Source organism: Marmota monax, unplaced genomic scaffold (genome assembly GCF_021218885.2).
Source record: "Marmota monax isolate L192 unplaced genomic scaffold, Marmota_monax_Labrador192_F-V1.1 WCK01_AAM20220418_F8-fsc00932, whole genome shotgun sequence".
NCBI classification, from domain to species: Eukaryota; Metazoa; Chordata; class Mammalia; order Rodentia; family Sciuridae; genus Marmota; species Marmota monax.
The window spans coordinates 44,382-62,299 of NW_026694366.1; the positions used below are offsets into that span (position 1 = coordinate 44,382).

A 17,918-nucleotide genomic window follows, 5' to 3' on the forward strand; every position below is an offset into this window, starting at 1 on the left:
TGGTCTTTTACTTTGAGGGTGGCATGAAAATTTAAGGAGAGGGAAAAAAAGAGAGGTTATTTACTATTTTTATCCATAATACTAAACTGGCATGTCATGAGTGTTTTGTCCGGTTTTTGTTTTTGTTTTTGTTTTTTTGGAAAAAAATAAATAAATATTAAACTCTCAATAAGTTTACTACCTGTTACACTTGACAACCTGAGACTAATAAAGCATAGTAATAAAACCAAGTATTTTTATAAATTGGAATGATCTCTTTATTAATAATTGCTCAAATGAATGATTTGCCCTTGGGAACATGAACTCAGTGTTGAGAGCCACAGCAGAAGGGGCCTCAGCAACCTTCCAGCTGCGGGCTGATGATTGGCTCACAGCGGCCCCAGCAACATCTAGCTGATTGGCTCCTCTGCGGTGATGCTCATTGGGCTGTTTCCCTGCCCTTTCAGATGACGGAGCTGCTCATTGGGGGACTTTTTTGGCTCCGCCCACGTGACCCAGCCAATCGGCCTCAAGAGCAGGAGGATTGTGGGAGGTGGAGAGGCTTGAGGTTGTGAGAGAGGCTTGTGGGAAGCCGGGCTCTGAGGGTTTTTCCTGAGGAGCTGTTTTGTTTGGCGTGTGTGGTTCTAAAAATAATGTTCGTTACTTTTGACAAGTGGCTCCTGAATTGTGCCCAGCCAGACTGCAGCACTCAGGAAACGAAAATCACCAAGTAAACTGTAGTCAATTCTCTTTTGAAAATCTGCATTTACATCTGGTACTTCTGGTTTCTATTCCCTCTGTGGGAGTGTGGGGAAAGTGTTCCCACTACACCTGTAGCTTTGACCTGATATACCTAGTAGTGCATTGTCTCAGAAGTTAACTTTGATTGTAATGCTGACCCTCCTGTGGAATAGCTCCAACTTCTCTGCAGTAGCTGATTGGTATGAGGTGGTCACTTGACCCAAGGGACCACTACCATAGGCAACAGTGGAACAATCAGATGTTATCCTCAAATTCAAGAAGTGTCTCAACTCTAGCATATGATGCTGGATCCACATTTAAGATGAAGTGTGCCTTAAAAGAGCATCTCTTTGATATTCTTAAATCCTGATGTTCTACATCAGAATCAATGACTTCAGTATCAGAAAACATTCTGATACTGAACATTCTTTTCACTTCAAATGTTCTAATTTCTAATATTTTCTTCCACAAATATTTTTCTATTTTACAAAGCATAATATGAATGGAAATCATTTTTATAAATTAAATTCTTTCCAATTTTTAATAAATTTAAGAAAATATTAAATTGAACTATCTTTAATTTTCATATGACAGCTATTTAGTAGGCAACACTTACTCCCCCTCTCAGTATAATATCATCTTAGACTTATGTAATCTCTTTCCATATAAGGAATATGCCAAAAATCATCTAACTAAATAATAACTTCTTTATACTCTACATCATACTTTTTGTACTGTAATATAATATATTTATCAGAAACCACCAAGTCTCTTCCACAATTTCCTCATGGCACTTTTCATTTCCTTGTTTCTCAGAGTATAAACCAAAGGATTGAGCAAGGGAGTGAAGACAGTGTAAAACATTTCCACTTCTTTATCAAAAGAGAAGGTAGATGGAGGCCGTGCATATATAAATATGCATGGGACAAAGAACAAAACCACAACAGTAATGTGAGATCCACAGGTGGACAGAGCTTTCCTCCGCCCTTCAGCACTGTGTTTTCTCAGGGAGAACAAGATGACCCCATAAGAGACCAGCAACAAGGAGAAGTTGACGATGCAGATTAACCCACTGTTGGCGATCACCGGAAGACCTAGGACATGAGTGTCAGTGCAGGCCAGCTCCAGTAATGGGTACAACTCACATATGAAATGATCAATGACATTAGAGCCACAAAAGGGAAGGTTGAAAGTGAGCAGAACCAGTGTGATGGCATGCAAGAAGCCACCTATCCAGGAAACCCCCACCAGAATGCCACAGAGCCTCCAGTTCATGATGGCAGAGTAGTGCAAAGGCTTGCAAATGGCCACATAGCGGTCATAGGCCATGTCTGAGAGGATAATCACCTCTACCCCACCAAATAAGTGTTCAGTAAAAAGTTGAATCATGCATCCTTCAAATGTGATGACTTTCCTTTTACGGATGGAGTCCACAGCCATCTTTGGTGTGATGACAGAGGAGTAGAAGGCATCCAGGAAGGACAAGACTGCCAAGAAGAAGTACATGGGGGAGCCCAGCAGTGCAGGGCTACAGAGGATGGTCACTACAATCAACATATTGCCTACAACAGTCGCAATGTAGACCAACAAAAACACAACAAATAATATTTTCTGAATAGTAGGATTTTGTGAAAGCCCCATGAAGATAAATTCAGTTATGAAGCTTTGATTTTTCATGATCTTATGAAATGGTTAACATTAAACTGATGATGTGGTTCTGCAAGTAGAATAAAAATTGCATCAAACTAGTTTTAATGGTAATAGTCACACCAACAAGCTGTTATTTACAGCTTTTAGTAAAAGCTTTTAGTAAAAAGCTTGTCAGGCTTTTAATAAGGGGAAATGAAAGCAGGCACATATGTTAAAGAAGAATTTTTTTTTCAAGTGACATTGAAAATTTATCAGTGATTTCCAGGGCAAATGATTGGAAACCATGGTGAAATTAGAAAAAGACAGTGATTTATTAACCATGCCTACCATAGGCATGAAACAGTAGAGAACAGCATGCCAATTGTGAGTGTAGAAAGTCTTATCTACAAAAATCAGTAGAAAAAACATGCACCTTAAGAGGTACTCAAAAATGATGACTACTCCTTCTCTGTTTCTTTAAAAATCCAAGTTAAATTGGCTGTTAAATGAATTAACTCATTCTTAAAAAAAAAAAAAAAAAAAAAAAAAAAAAAAACCTCATGGGAAATTTTCTAGCTCTAAAATATCCATGAGACATATATAGGTATATTGATATTGTTATTTATTATGAAACTCCTGAGGGTTATCTTGATCCCTGAGTGAATACAAGGCCAGCTCCAGCTCAGAACTCATTGTCTAGAAGCCAGTCTGTGTTAGGTGTTATTATCTCATTGTACCAATTGGAAACTCAAGCTTAAAGACCTTATGTTCAAGTAAATAACAGATGCTTGATATGGGATGTCACACACAGCACCTCTGTCCCCATGCCCAAACCAAGTCCTTTCCCCTGGATCAACAGGAAATGGATGGGGATTTTTCTTTTCCAGCAAGGACTTCACTGCAAGCTGATCTTTCTAGAATTTCTGTCCACTTGTAAACTTGAAACCTCTAATTCCTTGTTCATGTTAGAATGAGGTAACTTGGTGAAGGAAACCCAACAAGTGATGAGGAACGGCCATTCCCCTAAACATGCAAATCAGTAACAACCACCTGGGTAAGGAAGAGAAGAGGTTAGCTGTCAGCCAAAGTCTAGAGGCTTCATTCTTCCTTTGCCAGTGCTTACTACAACATGATCCATTCTCATCAGGTATAACTCAAGATAAATATTTCAAATTGATGAGACTGTCTCATCAGGCAGAGATGTTCATTTATCTCACCTCCCAGGGTTATCATGAGGTCAAATTTGAAAGTGTGGAAATGTTACTTATGATAACGGGCCTTTACCAGTTTGTAGTTACTTCTTTATGTACTTCTTACATAAAGAAGCCAGCAGCCTTGCCTGCAGAAAGCTCCTCCACAAATCCTCCAGGTAATTACCTGAATTCTTGACATCAGTCCACAGACAAACACAACTTCAAAGAATGAATGAAAGTGTCCTCACCTGCAAGTCACTGAAATATATCAGTGAAACAGCACATGTGTGTGTCCATATACTCTTTTCTACATATACATATGTATATAAATATGTATATATGTATACATATATACATATATATTTCAAAAGATGAAGTATAATGGGTTTTATGCAAGAATAAAAACTCAAGTGTGTTTATATCTCCCGTTTAGAGTAAGCAGAAACAATGTTTTTATAATGAACTAATACATATTGTGTAAATTAATACTTATTTGTTTGCTTTTGTTAATACCATTTTTTTAAAGAGAGAGTGAGAGAGGGAGAGAGAGAGAGAGAGAGAGAGAGAGAGAGAGAGAGAGAGAATTTTAGGGTTTTTTTATTATTTTTTAGTTATCGGCAGACGCAACATCTTTGTTTGTATGTGGTGCTGAGGATCAAACCCGGGCCTCACGCATGCCAGGCAAGCACGCTACGGCTTGAGCCACATCCCCAGCCCCAATACCATTTTAATTGTGTTCTCAGGTCATTCCTAACCAATATCTGTACTTTCAACTTCATAGCCACTAAAAAGAGAACAATATAAATCAAAGTCTGAATGTACACTGGATCCTTTGGAAACCACTTATTACAGAATAAAGAATTGCAATGTCTAAACCAGCAGTGTTCGTCCTACTCTAGGACCAAAGGAGGAAAGACAGAAAGGAGATGCCTAAGCACATCTGGGCCAGATTGTGTAAACCTTGGTTCAAATCCAGATCCTTCTGTTTGTTCCATGTGACAGAATAAATTATGTAAAATCCTTAAAATTCTTTCAGGCTCAGGTTATATTTCTTCTATTTATGAGTTTTCTATTAATAGGTTTCTTATGAAAATCAGAGAAATGCATAAATACAAAAATACGAGTGTTCATTATTAGGAACAAATAATATTTTGAAATGCACTGCACTTTTGAATGTCCCTAGTAGCCTCTGATTATGTTATTGTGGACTCAGACTCACCTGTATCCACGCCTCCTTCAGACTGCTTCACTGAGAAAGAAAACCAAATGGAGTAAGAAGCTGAAGAAAACAACATAAAACAAACTATGAAAGTCAGCTGATAATTATAGACATCTTATCTCTCCACTTCTGTTTTCTAGGTAGTCTAAGAGCAATATTTCTGGGTAGTCTAAGAGCATAATGGAAATGTTGTTCAAAGTAAACAAACCAACAATAGTGGCAAAATTAGTGAAATATGAATAAAATTTGGTTTTTATTTATAAAAATGTATCTATGTTCATTTCATAAATTGACAAATGCATCCATAATAATGTAAGGTAATAATATTAAGGCAAATTGTCTATTCTGCTGAATTTTACAGAAAATTTATGCAACTTTGTGGTTTACCTGAAATTACTCCAAATAAAAAGTTAATAGAAAGAATTTATCAATTTCTTCTATCAAATCGCTACAATTCTAGCCTCACTGTCTAACAGCAATGTGCCATTAAACAAAACCCTGTGCCTCAAACTGTCTGACCACAGTGTTGAATACAGAGAAATTATGAATGTGGGGTTCCAGTAGAAGCCAAAATGAATATAAGAAATACTGACATCACCATTTCTCAGCAGCACAAACATACGCAGAGTGAAGTAAAAGGCTGAATAAATCACAAGAATATCAATTTTAATAAAAATTTTTTAAAATGTAATCTTTTGATAACAAATTGGCAAATACTTCCAGCTTCATATATGTTTTTGTATCCTTTCTCTTAATTATCCAAACCCTAAAAATATATAATGAAAGCAAAATGATATGGGCATGTTTTATAATGGAAAATGCTGCAGCACAGTAAGAAACAAAAACACAGCTCAAATATTCAATGAGAAATGTGTGATTACATCATACCATTGAATAAATCCATAATTAATGATGTAAGGAAATAAAAGGTAAAACATTTTGCAACATGTTAAGGAAGAACTAAAAACATTTTAATCACTCCCCTCAATTTGCATTGATAGTTTATAGATAGAGTTTTACCATCTGGAAGATAAAAAAATTATAATGATAGAGTCTTATTTTGCAATAAATGCTTGATTACTAAAAATGAGAATATTTAGAATTGAACATAATTAACAAACACCACACAAGACTCTCCATCATAAGAACAGTTCAGAAAGAGGATGTGAGGTTTGAGGACAATTCATTTACAAAGGTGTAAGCAACACACTTCCACAACAAGAAAACCTAAATTAAAATTGTAACGTGGTAAGCTTTACATTAATGGCCCTACTAGAGGCCCAGCACTCCCCGACTTTTATGCATTTATTGATATCAGACTTAAATTCACATTTCCCTGTAGGTAGAAGTATACTGTGTCTGCATTTGTCCTAGGGACATTCTGTGGTCTTTCCCTCAGAAATCATATCCTCAAATATTTTGCAGCTGCACCTGAGATTTCTGAGGGCCCCTCACAGCATGAACTGCATGAACCATGGGCACTGCACATCTCCTGGGAAGTAACCTTGAGAAGTGTGCTTCCCTTTGCACAACTATGCACACTGTCCACTATTTTCTTTCTATTAATTTTGACAGCAAAATATTTTTAGCACGATTCAGGAAGAAATAAAATTTCTTCCTTAACTGTCAATACATTCAGACCCAAAAGAAAGATTAGTAGTAAGATTGTCATTAAAGTACTATTTAGTAATTATATACCAAGCAATAAATTTCATATGCACCTACATGTACATATGTGGGCATATCAGTCACATTTGCATACATTGTTCTAAATATTGTTATTGCAAACTGAGAAAAGTCCTATTTGAAATTAGCCTCCCTGTTATTTCTTGAAATAAACCACAACTTTTTTTTGGTTCTTTTAGTTATACTTAACATTTTGATTCATTTGAGATAAATATAAAAGCATGAAATATAATTTGCTGTAATTTGGTCCCCAGTACCTTCCCTTTCCCTCCTTTTCTCCCTCCCCCATTCCTTTTCCTCTATTTACTGATATTTCTGTTATTTACTTGTAGATATTTTTTATTGTATTTTTAATCCAGGGTATTATTTAGCAACAAAAGATAAATAGCCTAAGATTTTATATCTTTTTCCCCTCAATTTTGCTCTAATGATTTTCTAAATTTTGAAATATATCTATATCTATCTATCTATCTATCTATCTATATATATATATGACATATAGATTAAAACACACACGTGTGTGTGTGGTGTGTGAATGTATATGTATACGTGTGTGTGTATATATATACACATATATGTGTATATATATATATATACATATATATATATATATATATATATATATATATATATATATATTCTGAGGTCATAAAGGTAACCCAGTTTATTTATATTTATATATATATAAATATATTTGTATCATATTCATATATATATATATATATATATATATATATATATATATGAATGATATGCTTCTGGAATTTTATAAAAGTCTTTTTTTCCACTGGTGCCCTTCCAGATAAACCCCTGAGACTTCTTTTCTGTTGTCTCAATGCTTTAGCTCATTTTAAGGTAGAGACAAAGACTCAACAGTAAACACTAAAGCAGTTCAGAGCTTAGCCATGTAGATTTTTCTGAACAATTCTGAATAAAACACCTAATGCTATTTATGGCATCAAACGCACATAGGGACAATTCAGCAGATGAAGTTAAAATCTAAAGGCTGCATTCTGTGGCTTACTCACTCTTTTTTAGGCTTACTGCTTTTCCCTATGCTTTATAGTGGTGTGTTCTTGTAGAAATAGTGAATATTACATTCTTTATCAACAAATCTGTGACTGATCCTGAGATACTTAACATTTACCATATTAAAACATTAGTATTCTTTGTACAGCATCTGAAAAGACCACTTTTCATTCTAAACCATCACAATGGCGCAAACAGATGACCTGTGGTCACTTATATGTGGAAGCTAAATGAGCAGATGTCACAGAAGTAGAGAGTAGAATCATGATTCCAAGTGGCTGGGAAAATTGGGATGGGAGGACAAAGGATGGTTAATTGGTGCAGTGGTGCTGTTGGATAGAAATCATAACTTCTACTTTAGGATAACCAGGGTTGAAACCAAGATGATTTTACATTTTGCTAAGTCAAATAAATGATAAATATTTGAGTGACAGGCAAAGCCAATTACCTTGATCTGATCAAACTTTTCCCATAAATATGTACAAACATCATGTGCCATTAAAAGTAAATACCAAAATATTAATTAAAAGTTATGAAATAATCTACATATTTGAAGAGATCTTCCATATTCATTGGGTGCTGCACATTTCCTAGTGTGGTCACCTTGAGAAGTGTACTTCCCTTTACACAACTATGGACTCAGTGAAATAGAAATTCTCCCAACTACTCTCACAAAAAATATGTATTTGATGTGTTTCTAAGTGTTTGGATTTGCCTTGAAAATAAAAATCTGAAAATGGGTGTTATTTCCTTCCTTAGAATTAATGTTATCATGCGCCAAATCTCTACCACCAATAAAGATGCATTCTAAGAGCTGCTGCTCATTGGACATATGTTCTGTGTCAACAATGTACTGTCTGTTCCACATGTATTATTTTATTGACTTCTACATCCCTTGAACTTTCAAATATTATAATTCTTTTTCAACATGAAAATTCTGAGGTCATAAAGGTCACTCAGTTATAACAAGGGCACAGTTGCTGAAAGACACATTCTGTGCACAGAGCTCAGCACCCCCACACGGCCCACAATTTTAAGCACTGCATCACAATTTGAAATCATCCATGAAAATTCAAAAAGTTAAACTATAAATCTCACCATGTGTCAGTTCCTTGAAATTTCTAGTAATGGCCTCTTTTGTTCTCTATGGAGAAATCTTTACTTGTGCTCTCTAAAATGTGTTGTCTATATCCAATATTTGCTCAACATCTAAGACAGAGAGGAAGAACTTCTCTGACAAAGTCCCCAGTGATCCTCCAGGGCAGTCTCAGGAACAGAGAAACAAAGAGGAGCAAAAGTTCCTGTTGGATTTCCATCTGGACTATCAAGAGGTTTCCATCATAGGTCATGCACCTGTAGAATTACTGTTTGATTCCCCTGAGGGAGAAATTATTCTTCAGCATGATATGCCAAGACACAATTGTGTGTGGGTTTTCAATTACTCAAGTATTTGTAAAGCTTATGTCCCAAGCAATTAGGGGTTTTGTTTTTCTGTTTTCGTGTCTTACTGCTCTTGGGTTTCTATCTGCACAAGCTTTCATTTCCCATGATACTCAGGAATAGAGAAGTGTGTATTTGGGCAAAGAATATACTGTCCCTTGCAGAATTCAGACCAAATGCTTGTGTATATAGTAAAGGTAAAAACAGAGTTCTGTGATAAACCATCCATCCACTAGTTCATATGGAAAATGTATTTATTAAAGAAAAATAGGAGTACTTATTAAAGAAACGTATTTCACATAAAATATGTGAAGAGGTATGCATTATTTGAAATGTTATATTTTTGTCAGGAATTGATCTTTAAAAAACCAATAATTTTAAAAACAAATTTAAAGAGGAGATTGAAGGAACTTTTCTCTTTTCATTTGTTTGGCGGATATTATAGCAGACCTAATTAATGTCAAAGAACATAGCATTTAAAATGGTGTTTGAGGAAAACTTAGACATAGCTACTAAAGCTCCCTCACAAGGACCCACAGAAACAAATTTATATTTTTTCAATATCTAAATATTGCATCATGTCTAATTTTATATCTATTCACACTTCACAAAAAGTGCCAAATTTAAGTGATTCATGAGAATGGTAGAGATACTAATGGACTTTCACATTCACAGTCTATGGACTTAATTACTGAATTCCAAAATGTGATATTTGTTGACTGTCCAAGTCCCACAGCCACACACTGTAATCAGTAGGAGGAGAGAGTGGTCAGGCAATATAAAACCTTGCAAACTTCAATTCAGATAATCAGGTTCTCAACTAGATTCTGAAACACACAGATATAACCAGACTTTGAAGTGTGTTATCTCAGTGATCAGCATAGAGTCTGAAGATCAAAATAACTGCCTCCTGTCAAACCACACCACACTGCCCACCAGGGATCTGATATTCATCCAGTCCCTAGATCTTCCTCTGTAGAACATAAATGATTCTGAAACCAACCTTAAGGGATAGTAGGATGTCTAGATAACTCATATGCAAAGCATGGAGAAGATGTGATTGTGCTCAGTGTACAATTAGGGTAATTACATTCATTATGATTGTCAGCTCTGGCTTTCCAAAAGGGGGAAATTTCATTATTCAAAATATTGATTTCAACTGTTCACTTTCCTATAATACAGACTCCTGTACAACTGCATTAAAACACTGAATTCCTTTGCTGAGTAACATATGTTATGTTGGAACCATAGATTGTCCTAGTTTTTTTTTTTTTTTTTTTTTTTTTTTTTTTCACAAAGTTGAGAAGATAGGAATTACAGATCAAAATAACTTTAGTAAAGATAAAGAAACAAAATGAATTAAAAGTGGATGGCATCTTGAATATTAACATAAATAAAAATAACAATAAAATAGATCTTTGGTTGTGAAAAGGCTAATAACTAGAGATATGAAAAATCAGAGGAGTGAGGACATTTGTGATAAATGAAACCAAGATATAATGGAAATAAGAAGGAAAATGTTTCAGGGGACAAAAAGATCAATGTGAAATTTTTAGTTTGCCAGATTCCAATATAATAGTCAAAGAAAAAATTAAGAACAAAACCTAGGAACAAGTTATCCCCAAATAGGCCATGAAAGTAAGGTTGTGAATTTTGGATGACCTGTTTTTTTCAATTTTTTTAGATTTTTTTGTAGTGGTAGATAGACACCATGCCTTTATTTTATTTATTTTCATATGCAATGCTAAGGATCGAACCCAAAGCCTCACACATGCTAGGTGAGTGCTCAGCCACTGAGCCGTGACCCCAGCCCCGAAATTTGGATAATTTTTTCATTAAGCAGGTATAAAATTTGGAGGCATAAAAATATGATAGCATCTTTTCAAGATTAAGTGAGAGCCCAAGAACAAACATCTCTCAGAATTATTTATTGGAATTTTATCTCTCTCTCTCTTTCTCTCTCTCTCTCTTATTTATCTATGTTACATACAATTGGACTTAGAAATTATCCCTAATGAAGATCCTACACCTTGTCAGATGCCAGACACCCACTGAAGACATCCATCTTTCTATTCCCCGCATTTAGTTACTGTGGGAAAAATATACAAGCTGACTCATGGTGGACCCTATAAAATAAAGACTGGAGTGAGGACATCCTAATCTCATTTATCAGTAGGTTTGGACTTGTCCATTTGTTTCTCATTGAAGGCTCAAAAGAATTTACTATCAAGTGTTATCTGTGGGTATGAAAACACTAACCATCTTTCTTTACCTTTATTTATTTATTTATTTTTGTATTATCAGAGTTAGGAAACAAGTCTGCACAGTATATGGTACTCATATATTATATAGAGAGTTGCACATGGTTTAAGGGAAGACAAAAACTCCTTCACTTTGAATGAGATACCCTTGGTTTTCGTTGTGAAAATCATTGGAGGTTACAGACCAACCACTCAGGCTGAGATGTTATAAATCCCAGTGTGATAATTGTCAACCCTATAATCCTTCAAGTAAATCCTCCCAGGCTTTTATTGAGATGCTTATTTGATTTCTCTAGAGAAGGAGGAAATTCAGGTAATACAAATTCTCATCACTTTTTCAACTACTCCCAGCTTTATACTTCCTTTCTATCACTTGAAAAGTGAAAGAGGGCAGTTAAAATATATGATTCTTAAACATAATGAAATAATTACTGCAGATTTCAGATGCACTGTTTGAGATTCTCATCATGATTTTTAAAGCTGCCTGTACCACCATCTGCCTTTCCACTTGTCCTCCTAGAACTTGAGCTCATCCATGTTTCAGACTAACAACTGCTGTCCCTCCTGAATACATACCCTTATCACTCCCTGTCTCACACCATCAACCCTTCTTCTGCTCCCATCTCCACTCTCCATTTCTACTGTGGACACAGCACCAATTTAAATACCAGCTCCTCAGAAATGCCTTCCCATATTGCACCATGCAAGCAACTTACTTAATAGTTTTCCACTATTAAAATGTGTGTGCGTGAAATGAATCACATAAACTCTAAATGTATCATTGTCTCCTTTTTGCTTTGACAATTTTTATTTATAAAAAGAGAAGGCTAAACTGGGTGATAAGGGTTTTGTAGAGAGAAGTCAGAGATCCAGGATGAGAACCTGAGATTTCAAACTTCATGAAATGACTCTAATACAACACCTCATATGCCATACTAACCCCACAGTCCAACCATGTAGGGAGAGCAAACATAAATTCAAGAAACCATATACTATTAAGAGAGAAAAATGTACATGTTCATGAAATTTCTTGACTAATAAAAATGGATTCAGTCTTCAGGATGGCTCAAAGAGAATATGTATATTTAAAAATAATAGTGAACAAAATATTTAAATGTTTAGAGGAGAAGGAGGAGTCAGAGCCAAAAGGAAAATAATGAAATTTTTCCTTAGAGCCACAAAAGAAAGATAAGCTGGGAATCAGATAGGGTAATACCCATAATATAAGAGTGAGCCAGGATCCATGGTAAAGACAGAAAAGTTTGGGAAGGACAACCATTGCGACATGGAGAACAAAGTAAAAAACTATCTGACTTATGATTTCACAAAATTTCATTTCTGAATAATTTTTAAAATTAGGATCTTGTTCCGTATTTTCTTCATTCAGATATTCAGACATTTTTCTAGATTCACACTTTTTACATTACCACACCTTATTGCTTGAAAACTCTTTGAATAGCTACAGAAAGTGTAACAGGTAGACTTAGTGTTACTACAACAGTTACATTGCCTAAAAGTTAAAAACATTGGAATGTGCTGCATCATGCCTAAGCTAAGGTACATAGAAAACAAAATGGAGAGCTAAAGCAATACTCATTTTTAAGAGAATTTTAATTTACTCTGTTCATCAAACCAGTAGGAATGATAAAAGTTGGGTAGATGATTTTCATAGTAAAAGACCTAAGCAATTTCATCTGCTTGGGATCTTATTTTGCTCTCAAACTTAACCTCTGACTTATTGCAGTCCTAAAGTCAGGAAAAAAACTACAGAAAACTCTGTGGAAACAGTTCTCGGGAAAAGCCGGAAAAGCCAGAAAAGCCACACATAGGCCAAGATAACCACATATCTGAAATTCCAGATGGCTTCCACCTAGGTGTGGTGACCAGTAACTAGAAGCCCTTCAGTTTGGCACTACTCCCCTTGCGACATCCTCACTGTTTAAACCAATTAGTTTAAATGAATCCCCCTCTTATAGTGACCAATCCCCCCTACCCAACTTGTTCCAGCCAGTGAATGTGCTAATCATGTTTTAGAGTTGTTATTTGATTTTCCCCGCGGTGTGTGATGATTTGCTAAAAGAGGCTATGATGTATGTGAAGTCCCTGCCCTCTCCAAAGATGTATAAAACTGCTGCAAACCCTGGGCTCCAGGCCTCTCAGCATCACCAGTTGCTGTGTGTGTGAGCGGAGGACCGAGCTACCTCACAATAAACACCTCTTTGCTGCTTACATCGATCTTGGGTCTCTGGTGGTCTTTGGGGGTCCCGAATTCTAGCATAACAATAGTTATTTATTCCTCTACTTAATGTTAGTGGATTTTCTCCTTGTATGTAACTACATAGCCCATAATGAAATGTTGAGCATTAAAATAATGAAAATATGTTTGAGTTTTTGAGTGTATGATGTTGGTTCCATAGCTTTGCTATTGTGAATGAGCTACTATAAACATTGATGCCTCCTGCATCACTTTTCTTGCTAAGCATTGCTTTGGCTATTTTGGGCATCTTATTTTTCCAAATGAATTTCATGACTGGTTTCTCTATTTCTATGAAGAAAAGAACACCATTGGAATTTTATTAGGAATTACACTGAATCTGTATAGCGCTTGGCAGTATGGCCATTTTGACAAAATTAATTTTGCCTATCCAAGAACATGGGCAATTTTTCCATCTTCTAAGAACTTCAATTTCTTTCTTTAGTTATCTATAGTTTTTATTGTAAAGGTCTCTCACCTCTTTTGTTACATTGATTTCAAAGGGTTTTGTTTTTGTTTTTGTTTTGAAGCTATTGTGAATGGAGTAGCTTTCCTAATATCTCTTTCAGTTGATTCATCATTAATGTATTCCTATATTTATTGTATTCCATAATTGATTTATTGGTGTTACTGTTATATCCTGCTACTTCACTGAATTTGTTTATGAATTCTAGAAGCTTTCTGGTGGAGTATTTTTGGATTTTTCACATATAGAATCATGTCATCAGCAAATAGGAATAGATGGATGCCATGACCAGCATGGCCAAATTCCACCAGTGAGGGGCAATGAGGGATTATAAGATAAAGAAACACACACACAAGATAAAGTTGGGATTGGGTGGAGTGTTGTTGTTTGATGGAGAAGCAGATCTAAAGAGTTATACCAGCAATCTTTATTTATATATGTCTCATTATCAGGTTAAAGACTATGCAAGCATTATTCTTTGTACTCTGGAAAGTTACAGAACTAGAAAGTTACAGAACAAGAAACTAGAAATATCTTTGTACTCAGGAAAGTTACAGAACTAGCTGTTCCATGGTTGCAGTGTGCAATTTTAGGAGCTTTGTGTAGCACTCAAAGAGGTCCATTGTTTAAAGTTACTATTAAGTGGGCAGGCTCAGGAGTAAGCAGAGCTGGTGAAGCACTGCAGTTGTCTAGCATGAGAATTCCTCTATCCTTGGGAGATATGTGCCTGAGATCAGTGTTGAAGCTGATAAAACTTTTGCACAGAGCCTCCTTAGGTAGGGCTTTACCATAACAGCTAGGCATCCTGTGCCCTTGTATAGAAATGTTCCCAAGCACCTGGCATACCACAGTCACAAGGCCATCCCAGACCCCCAATCTCAGTCACTTCTCTCTACAGATGGAGCTCTTATTTTCCTGTTTGTATCCCTTTTATTTCCTTGTTCTAATTGTTTCGGCTCAGGTCCAAGAACAATGTTAAATAGAAGTGGTGAAAGAGGGCGTCCCTGTCTTGTTCCAGTTCTTACAGGGAATGCTTTCAATTTTTCTCCATGTAGAATTATGTTGGCCTTGGGTTTAATATAGATACCATTTACATATTGAAGAGTGTTCCTACTATCCCTCATTTCTCTAGTGTTTTGAGCATGAATGAAAGCCATTTTTAAAATGCTTTTTCTGCATCTATTAAGATAATTGTGTGATTCTTCTATTTATGTCTAGTGAAGTGGTGAATTACATTTATTGATTTCCATATGTTGAACCAACCTTCTATCCCTGGAATGAACCCAGTTTGAACATGGTGCACTATCTTTTTACTATGTTTTTGGGTATGGTTTGCCAATATGTTATTGAGAATTTTGCATCTATGTTCATCAGGGATACTGATCTAAAGTTCTCTTCCTTTGAAGTGTCTTTGTATGGTTTTGGTATCAGGGTGATACTATCTTCATAGAATGAGTTTGGAAGTGTTCCCTCCTTTTCTGTTTCATGGAATAAGTTGAGGCATATTGGTGTAAGTTCTTCATTGATGGTCTGGTAGAACTCAACTGAGAATCTAGAGACTAGAGTGTCTTGCAAAGTAAAATAAATCAGACACAGAAAACCAAGGGTTGAGTGATTTCTTAAATATGCAGAAACTAGTACAAAATAACAGAGAAAAAAAATATAGAGAAAGAGAAAGGGATAACAGTGAGGGATTCCATTAAAATAGAAGACAGACCCAGGAATTAGATGAAGGGGACTGAGAGAAAGGGAGAAATGATGATATAAGGGAATAACAGAGGAATGAATCTTACATAATTTTATTATGTAGATGTATAAATATGCCATAGTGAATCTCACCACCATGTACATCCAAAAGACCCTAATTTGAAAACAAAATAACTAAAGCTAAATAGCATAAAGATCAGTAGAATGAAATTAACATATGGAGGTCAGAGAGGAGAGAAAGAACCAATACTGGAGAAAGAAATAGAGAAAATTATATTCTGTGCTTTTTTAATTATGTCAGAATGAATCCTCACATTATACATAAGTAAAACAAACCTATTGAACAAGAGAAAAGAAAAAAGTGTCAAGGGGGAAAAAAGATTCCCTGTGTTTACTGGGGTCATAGTTCATCAGGAGAGTGCTTGACTGGAGTTCATGGGACCCTGGGTTTGTTCAACAGCACTGCAAAAAGTAGTAATAATAATAAACAGTAATCATTTTTAATTTAATATACACTCTGTTTGTTTCCTAAATATTTAACATTTTTGTCTATCCTCCACATATTTTCTTGAAATTACACAATTAATGGCCAATAATCTAACAGATGATTTCCTATCTATTCTTTTATTGATTATTAGAGTCATTATGTGGATAAAATTGAATTCTTCTTAATTTACCTATTGGGATATTTAATTACCAACTACAGTAGATATCTGCTGTGAAAGTAAAAATCTCTCTGACCCAATGGGTATTGCCATTTTTGTAGAATTGCTTTTTTACTTCATAGAAAATAAGCATTGCATAAAATTTTGTTCTAATACCACTTTGATTTCTTTATTTTTTATCCTTTTTGGTAAACTCTAATGTTTCATTTTTCATTGGAAACCACCACTAGTCTCTTCTACACTTTCCTCATGGCATTTTCCACTTCCTTATTAATCAAAGTATAAATCAAAGGATTGAGCACGGGAGTCAGGATGGTATAAAATATTGTCACCATTTTGTTAAAGGGGAAGGCAGAAGGAAGTCTTGCATATATCAAAATGCAGAGGACAAAGAACAAAACCACAACAGCAATGTGAGATCCACAGGTGGACAGATCTTTCCTCCACCATTCAGCACTGTGTGTTCTCAGGGAGAACAAGATGATGCCATAGGAGACAAACAACAAGGAGAAGTTGATGATGCAGATTAACCCACTGTTGGTGATCACCAGAAGACCTAGGACACGACTGTCAGTGCAGGCCAGCTCCAGTAATGGGTACAGGTCACACATGTAGTGATCAATGATGTTAGGCCCACAGAAGGACAGCTGGGAAGTAAAGAGAATCTGTATGATGGCATGCAAGAAGCCCCCTGTCCAGGACACCCCCACCAGAATGCCACAGAGCCTCCAGTTCATGATGGCAGAGTAGTGCAAGGGCTTGCAAATGGCCACATAGCGGTCATAGGCCATGGTTGTGAGGAATATCATTTCTACCTCAGCAAAAACGTGATCAGCAAACACTTGCTTCATGCATTCTTTTTAAGAGATGGATTTCCTCTCATACAGGAAACCCACAACCATCTTTGGTGTGATGACATAGGAGAAACAGGCATCCAGGAAGGACAGGACAGCCAAGAAGAAGTACATGGGGGAACCCAGCAGTGCAGGGCTACAGAGGATGGTCACTACAATCAGCTCCTTGCCTCCAACAGTTGCAATGTAGACCAACAAAAACACAACAAAGAATATTTTCTGAATAGTAAGATTCTGTGAAATCCCCAAAAGAATAAATTTAACCAAATTTATGTATCTTAGGTTTTGCATCATTTCCAAAGGAATGGTGAATATAAATACCTAACATTCATTTTGTAATTACAATAAAAGAAGATTTGTTTTTATCAGTTTATTATTTTATGGTGATCAATATTTCAGTACACCTCTATGCACCCTTATCTTTAATGTTTCTTTTGTCATTGAGAACACAATTTTAGATACTTATTAAGAGATCAGGAAGAATTGATTTGGAGATCAATTATTCCATACTTTAAGTTTGCTAGAACTTCTATAGAAGCATCCTCATGTAGTACAGAAGATTAGTGATTTTTAAATCAAATACTAGCTTTGATAATTTACTAGTGTCTTCCCTAAATGAATCATTAGGTGTGGGAGGCCATCCTCGCATGTGATTTGAGTTACCTCCCTGGCTGGGTGAGAGACGCTTAAACACAGCTGTGTTAAAGCCTTCCCCACACTTTTCCAGGTCCAAGGGCTTGTCCGTGCAGAGGCATGCCTGGCCACTGACCTGAAGACCCAATCATCGTTCTTGAC

At 35.8% G+C, this 17,918-nt stretch overlaps 2 pseudogenes; both read right to left on the reverse strand.

The window, feature by feature from the left end:
* Positions 1 to 1,412: 1,412 nt before the first annotated feature.
* On the reverse strand, positions 1,413 to 2,397 carry LOC124109214 (olfactory receptor 4C15-like; annotated as a pseudogene).
* A 14,075-nt stretch (positions 2,398 to 16,472) lies between these two features.
* LOC124109219 (olfactory receptor 4C15-like) lies at positions 16,473 to 17,414 on the reverse strand (annotated as a pseudogene).
* Between the last annotated feature and the right edge of the window lie 504 nt (positions 17,415 to 17,918).